This window comes from Strongylocentrotus purpuratus, unplaced genomic scaffold (assembly GCF_000002235.5).
Source record: "Strongylocentrotus purpuratus isolate Spur 01 unplaced genomic scaffold, Spur_5.0 spur5_scaffold_7, whole genome shotgun sequence".
In the NCBI taxonomy this organism is placed as follows: domain Eukaryota; kingdom Metazoa; phylum Echinodermata; class Echinoidea; order Camarodonta; family Strongylocentrotidae; genus Strongylocentrotus; species Strongylocentrotus purpuratus.
The window spans coordinates 4,338,622-4,346,804 of record NW_022145613.1 but is presented as its reverse complement, the minus strand read 5'-3'; positions in this window follow the sequence as shown (position 1 = coordinate 4,346,804).

Sequence of the window (8,183 nt, the reverse complement as noted above, 5' to 3'; positions counted from 1 at the left end):
TCCAAAGCTGTGGGCCTTTAAAACTTACTGTAGTTCTTGAAAAATTAAAAATATAAAAAGGTACATACATTTTATTGGAATTTCTTGTTTTATATTTATTGATGTTGCAATTATATTCGAAATAGTCATGGAAGTTATTGGGCAATAGTTGTTTAGAATAAGAAAACATAAACGATGCTAGTTGTAATTTATTTATATCAAATATATTCAATATTTTTAACTTTTTAAATAATTGTTGGGTATGTGCTAAATAGTTTGATTTGGTAATTGCTCGTATTGCACGTTTCTGTAGTAAAAACAATTTTTGTGATAAATAAAATGAGCAACCACCCCATACAATATTAGAATACATAAAATGTGATAGAATCATACAGTTATACAAATTTGTTAAAATCTTCAGAGGTAAAATGTGTTTTAAAATATTAAAGACTTCAATGGATTTAGATATTTTTAAAGCAATGTAATTAACATGTTCCTTCCAGTTCAAGTCTTCGTCAATGATTACTACAAGAAATTTAGTACTGGTTTCTCTCTTTATACTTAGATCATTAAGTTTAATATTTATTACATTATCTTGTATTCTACAATTCCTACTCTTAAATATCATATAACATGTTTTATCGCGATTAATGTAGAGTTTATTGGCTGTAAACCAAGTTTGTATGCTTTTCATTTCTGAATTTAATAGATTATTTAATGCAACTGGATCTTTACCTGATAAAAATAAACTTGTGTCATCTGCAAATAAAATTACTGATAAAATATTGCTAACATATTGCAGATCATTAATATAAAGTAAAAATAAAAGGGGGCCGAGATTAGATCCCTGAGGTACACCTACTGAAATACTTTTATGTTCTGAATTAAAATTATCAACGCTTACATATTGCTTCCTATTGCACAAATAACTTTCAAACCACTGTATTGCATTTCCCCTTATTCCATAATATTTCAGTTTTTTAAGTAAAATTGAATGGTCAATACAGTCAAACGCCTTTGACAGGTCTAAAAAGAGAGATATCACTATGTGTTTCTTTTCAAAGGCTTTGGCAATTTTATCTGTTAATTCAATCAATGCATGGGTAGTACTATATCCCTTTCTAAAGCCAAATTGTTTATTATGCAAAATATTGTGTTTTTCAATAAAATATATTATTCATAAACAATTTTTTCTAAAATTTTACTAAAAATTGATAAAATAGAGATTGGTCTATAATTATTCAACATATTTTTACTGCCATTCTTATTAATTGGTATAACTTTAGCTATTTTTAATGCATTAGGAAATATGCCTTTTTCAAGAGAAGAATTAAATATATTGCACAAAGGAGACACAATTGCATTAATAGAAGATTTAACAATTTTAGCACTAATTTCATCGTAACCAGGACATTTACTTACATCAAAACTCGATATAATATTAATTATAGTAGATTCTGTAACAGAAACTCTGAGCAGAAAATGAAAGAAACAAAGTTGTGAAAGTTTGAGGCATTATCCGATTTGAAATAACTAGACTCTACTACAAAATTTCAAAAAAATAAATATTCAATCATACGTAATGCACTGAAAATTAATTCGAACATGTTTCTAACCCCTGTGTAGAAAAAAGTATATCAAATTTTATGTAGAGCGCAAATAGACCGGTTGACTAATATACAAATAATGAATGGTTATGAGTTCAATAGTGCGAATATTTTCATTTTTTATTCAACGAGGCATCAACCGAGTTAAATAGAATTAAAGGTACTATGTCCCATTTGCAGGCCAAAAAAAAAAAATGAAAAAGTTAAATTCCAACTGCATTTGAAAGATAATACTAATTTAGAACTTCCCTAAAATGGGGCTTGAAAATGTCTTCAAGTGGGAAAATATAACGACAGTTTTCAAATCGACTTTAGGGCTATAGAGCCAAAGAGACAATGTATGTAGGGGTGACCAAAGTTCGCGGACATTTTAGAACACATTACAAAATGCCAAAATGTGATGTTCGATCTATGATTTCTCATATTCTACACAAATTTATTTATTTAAATTATTACCAAATGGACGGCAAAGTTTTTTGCTACAGATCGGTTCAACTAAAACAAAATTTCGTGGAAGGATTTCGGAGATATCGCAATCTAAAAATTCGATGTCCGATCGTGCGTGCGCGCTACATCTAAAAAAGTCATAAAAACAACGAGACCTAACTTCACGCACGGGGGTTTACAGTTGATTTAACAAAAAATGTGATGCATCAAAAATAAGGTAATGTTATAATTTGCAAGGCAAGACATCATACAATCAGTTGGTACCACTTTTTACTTACAATTTAGAGGAAATCTGCTCTAAAAATTGAAGATTTTCAGACCCTTATCGGTAAATTGATAATTTTTCGGAACGGACTAAAACGGGTTGCAAAATTTGCCGATCTTTTGTCAATATTTTCACAATTTCGTACACAATTCCAAAAAGAATTTCATATGTGGGTAATTTTATGTTCCTCTTTCCGTTGGTGATATCAGATTTTCGAAATCTTACTGATTTTTTGAGATAGCGAACTTAGGTCACGCGCGAACTTTGGTCACACCACCATACCGAATGGCCATACGTTTTATGCTGCGCAAAGATTCAATCAGTTTAACCTTGGCCATCACAAGAAGTGGGTTATTGCCGGTTATTGATGTAGACAAATGCTCATGTACGCTTTACAACTCTTTTCATGTATATAATTACCAAAGAAGAAAAAAAGCCAGTCAGTCACTCAATAGTGTCTGACAGTGAAGTCTAGCAAGTAAATGGGTTTCCTTGCATAATTTGAGGACACTGCTAACGTTTAAATTTCACAGATAGGACATACATGACATATTCATAATTCCTGCAAAGCTCTACAGCATTTGAGGTTGGCTGCAAAAGGGACATGGTACCTTTAACGTTAATCTTTCAACGAATGAAAATATTAGCACTATTAAACGAATGAAAAACATTCATTATTTGTTTTATACAACATCGAAGAAGATCTAATAGAACGTTAATCAACAAATTATGCTTTACTCCTTAATTAAAGATAAATTAAAGTTGGAGTCAAGCCTTCGCGTCAGATACACGCAGGGATACGCGCACTGCAGAGAGTACGCAGTCTGCATTATACTGGCCAAAAAGGCACGGCGCATAATTATAACCAAAAATGCACGCTCGTGCAATATAACATATATTGAATATCATGTGACCAACAATCCTCCAATCAAATGACAAGGATCCACGTAGGTGTTGCATACATATTATTCACGTCTTTGGAAGCTTCTTTTCTGGGGATCTGACAAGGTTTTTCATATATTTGTTTGCCAAAACACATATGATTATTTAATCATATAACATAAACATTTAATATACAATTAAATATTAAACACTGACCATAGGGCAAGTCTACTCCAAAAATAAACTACTTTCAATGAGAAGCAGAAAAATCAGACAAACCAATCTAAAAATGTTTGAGCAAAATCAGATAACTAATAAGAAAGTTACATGAAAAAAAAATTGAAAATCACAAGACAAATTGGCAACTCACTCATGAGTCCGTGACGTCATTGCCTCACTATCCACTAATTTATACCTTGGAATTTGGAAATATACCTTGGAAGTAGGCATTTAAAGTTAAAAACTGCCTCTCGTTGACATTTGGATGAAGAATCCATATTGGGACGCATGTTTAGTTGATAATATAATTTCCCATTTCCCCCCTAAAAATCTTATTTCTTCACACCAGCCATCCAAGTTATATTGATAGTAATAATTTTTTGTGTGGATGCACAAATATAGAGTAAAATTGTTCAGTAAAATCATGAAGAAAAAAAATTGGGGGGGGGGGGGGTCCCGAAACTTGAAAATTTGACCGATTGACATTTCGTTCCGTTGGGTTTTAGGTCCTATCCATCATCTTGCAGCATCAGCGACAGCGCCAGCTACGACATAGTTTTGAAGAAGCTTCAGCACAGCAAATGAAAGTTTATCCCCCAAAAAGGAAGTCTACTGATTATGAAGGGGGAAAAAATCAAACTACATCACCACCCAGATGAACTTCTTCAATTATTTAGTTAATACTAAACTTCAGAGAACATCTCTCATCTCATCTCTCCATGTTGATTTGATACGCTTAGTTGTTTAATTGGGCAATTTTCATCAAAGAAGGATTTATTTTCTGGAAGGGGCACTTGGTAGCGTTGAAAAGGAAGAAGACTATGCTTTGAAAAAGGTGCACTCTTGATGCTTGTGAGGGCTTTTGGACTCTCCTACCCTAGACCACAGGGGCGGCGATTTCTTTTCATGACCGGGGGGGGGGGGGGACGAAATGCGAGGAACGAGGGAAGAGTAACGTAATGAGCAAAAACCTTTATTGGGGGGGGGGGGGGAGAAGAGAAAAAATCTGCATCATCACCGCTCTTACATGTTACATGCAGGCCCCGCGGAACGTTTTTCAAAGTGGGAGGGGGGGGGGCTAAAGTATTTGTGATCAGATAGAGCATGCATGTCACTAGTCGGAGTGTCGTCCAGGGGGCGAAGCCCCCAGAAGCTCAGCGGTTTTAGGCATTAAATTACGATCAGATGAGCAACTAGGGGCCGCCTTAGGGCCCTTGGTGGGGTCTAGGGGGCGGAGCCCCCGGAAGCTCAGGGTTTTAGGCTTTTGAATATGGTCAGATGAGCATCCAGCGGCTCGCTTAGGGCCCTGGTGGGGTCCAGGGGGCCGTGCCCCCGGAAGCTCAGATGTTTTAGGCATTTAATTATGGTCAGCTGAGCAACCAGGGGCCTGCCTTAGGGCACTTGGTGGGGTAAAGGGGGTAGAGCCCCCGGAAGCTCAGGGAAAATCATGCCATTTCAGTAACATTTGTAAATTAGTCACTGGTATCGGATTAGAAATAAACCACGTTTGAATTGTATCGGGGGGGGGGGGACTGCCCCAAGCACGAGTTAGGGAGCATAGTAGAACGAGAGGGGTGAAGGTAACGGAAGTGACTACCCCCTCACAGGTTTTGAAGTTTTATTCTATTACAAAATTATATTCCTTAGCAAAACTATAGTATGAAAACCAACAATATACTACTTTTCAAACTTCACTTTTCTACAATATTTACTTGTATATTTTGAAGGATATTATGGGAGGGAGCATAGCTCCCGAGCCAGAAGATATTTGCATTTTTATTTGTCTAAATGCTGCACTCTTCGGCCCTCCAAAGCCTAATAGTGTGTTGCAGTCTTTGGTCAGTATTTGCTGTACATTATTTTGTTGCACTTTTTCAAATTTTCCGGGGGGACGATCCCCCCTACAAAAATCGAGGGGGGACGTGTCCCCCCGCCCCACCCCCCCCCCCCGGGATCGCCGCCCCTGCTAGACCACATTGGTTTACAGTGTGATGAATAAAGTAGAGGAGCATTTACCAATTCAGTTTATCAAGAGTATGAAATCCATTACGTTTTTCGTTCGTGAATTAGTCTATATTTAGGCCTAGATACCAACATTATCTCAACTCGGTATTCGTAACCTGTAAGCTTAACAAATAACAAAGCATGTAAATTTTCTAATTGATAATGGCCTACACAGGGGCGGATCCACGTAGCGATTATTCCGGCCCGCCCCCCCCCCCCTAGCCCCCCAAAACGATTTTTTTTTTTTAAATAGGATAATAACGTAAAGTAAACCTTTATAAAACAAAAAACAAAAGCGCCCCTCCCCCGCTTATTCGCCGGCCGGCTTAGTCGGCACTAAATTTTGTATTAAGATTTGGCTACCCCCCCCCCCCCCCTTGACGCCGTCTGGATCCTCTGCAAGCGCGGATCCACGTGGGGGGGCTGACGGTTATTCACCGGTGGCTGAGTCGCAACTAATATTTTCACACGGATTGCCCCCCCCCCCCCTCTTCCCGTCGGCTGGATCCGCCACTGGGCCTACATAATTATGAGCTATATCAGCTTATAAATGTTGTTGAAGATGATGAGGGTAATGGTAATAATGGATCCAAAATGTGTAGTCATATATTGTATATACATAACAATTCACGAATCAAATGCAAAATAGATTTCAAACTATTTGGAAGGGAACAAAAAAAATCCCAGACGTACCAGCAAATATTACAAAATAACATTTACCATTTTTGCAATTCTAATATCCCAATATTTATTAAAAAGATATAGCAGTCAGTAATTGCATACTGGTGTTAAAATGACATTCAGTGAAAAATCTACTGAATAATAACGATGCAATCATTTTTGTTCTGTGAATATACAATTTAAATATTAACATCCGTTATAAAACTTCATATTCCTGAACACAGAGCAAATGATTACCTTGGAATTCTATGAATTTTAAGAGGACATGAGGTTTATATGATGGTAGGTAGGAAAGTATGTGTTTTAGCGCTTGTATAGAATATGCCAAGGTAGTTTAAAGCTATAGGAAAAACGTTTTTGTATGAAAAGGGCACGCTTATTATACATGATAGTCTATATAAGGAACATTAAATATATAGCTTTGAAAACGACCGCGATGATATTTCTAATAGGGGCATTTCGTTCATAATTATGTTTGGGCTGCTTCGATTCTTTAGAACAAGATTTGGCTCCGGTATTAGATGACCGCAAAGGGGCACAAAAGTTGTAAGCGACGGTGGGAAATATAGATAAAGTGGGTACTAATTATCAAAGGGAAATTACATCAACAGTAACGAGGAGAACTTATATTTTATATATTTATACTTCAGAGCTTAAAATAGGTATTTCTCATACCTAAAAGGGGCACTCATCATCGTTTAAAAATGTTAAATCTGAGATCCATGGCCCTATAAGTGTAATATTGAAGCCCTAAAAAAATTTGCGCTTCAAAATGATCATGAAGTGCCTCAAAAACGTAAAAATCATTGAGTGACCGGTTTTACCATACTCATTTCCCCCCCCCAATTGAATATAGTGTTATAAAAACCGTAAGGAAAACGAAATAAGAAATTTCGATTTCCAATCATTAATATCTTGATAATCAGACAGGCGATCGGCTTGTAAACAGTAATGGTATTCCTGACTGACCTAAAGGTTTATACTTATGATTGCAGCATGAGCTAAATACAGGATTTTATTTCAGAATCTAAGGCAATGTTACCGAGTCACTTTAAAGGTAAAAATACAATTATTACAAATTAAGGAAAAGGGGCACTTTTCAGAGGTAATCAGGACCACTTCTCGCACCTGAAAAGGCACACTTATCAGATTAGATTAATTGCATTGGTCCATTTGGAAATTCAGTTTTTGGCATTACATAAAGCACATGAACAATATACAATAACAAACAATATACACAAATAGATAATACACAGTAGCAAATGTACAATGACATATTCATATGGAAACACGGATAGAAATCGTTTTTTATATAGTGGAATAATATAAGAAAATAAATGAACTCACAACACTATTGAAAATGTATACGATTACGTAGAAATCAGAAAAAGTATTATTATCTTTTATTATTATTATTTGTATCATTATTATTATCATCATCATCGTTATTATTTTTATTATCATTATAATCATTGTTAGTTTTATTATTTATTATCATCATCATCAACAGTATTTAGTATCATTATTTGCCACGGTTATATAGCTTAATAAATTGTTTCTTTTTTTCTTCATAAATTAAACGGTATATAACTAAAACTTGGAATAACATATGATATCATAGGTTAATATTTATTTCTTTGCTCCTTATACTGGTACGTTTGATTGAAAAGGAAAGGGTACGATACAATTAATGAATAGCGAAGTGGCAAGATACAGAAATAAATGGGTGCATTTAATACAAACGAAAAATGTACTTGTCAAAGTAAAGAGGACACCTATTAGAAAAAATAGGGAAACTTATCAGAGGTGAAAAGGGGTACTTGTTAGATCGAACCCCCCCCCCTCAATTTATTTTTTTGCGTGTATTTTTGGAGGAAATCCCCCCTCATTTTTTGTTTAATTAAAAAAAAAAAAAAAATTGTGCTAATAGGTAACCTTACCCCCCCCCCCAACATATATCGATCGGTCAAATTTTCGGGACCCAAAAAAAAAAATGTCTCCTCTTACCCCCTTGTGCTTGTAAAAGAGCATTTTCTTATAGTCCGACATGTTCACCTTTTTAAATTCACAAAATCAGTGCGAAAATGTCAGCAAATGTT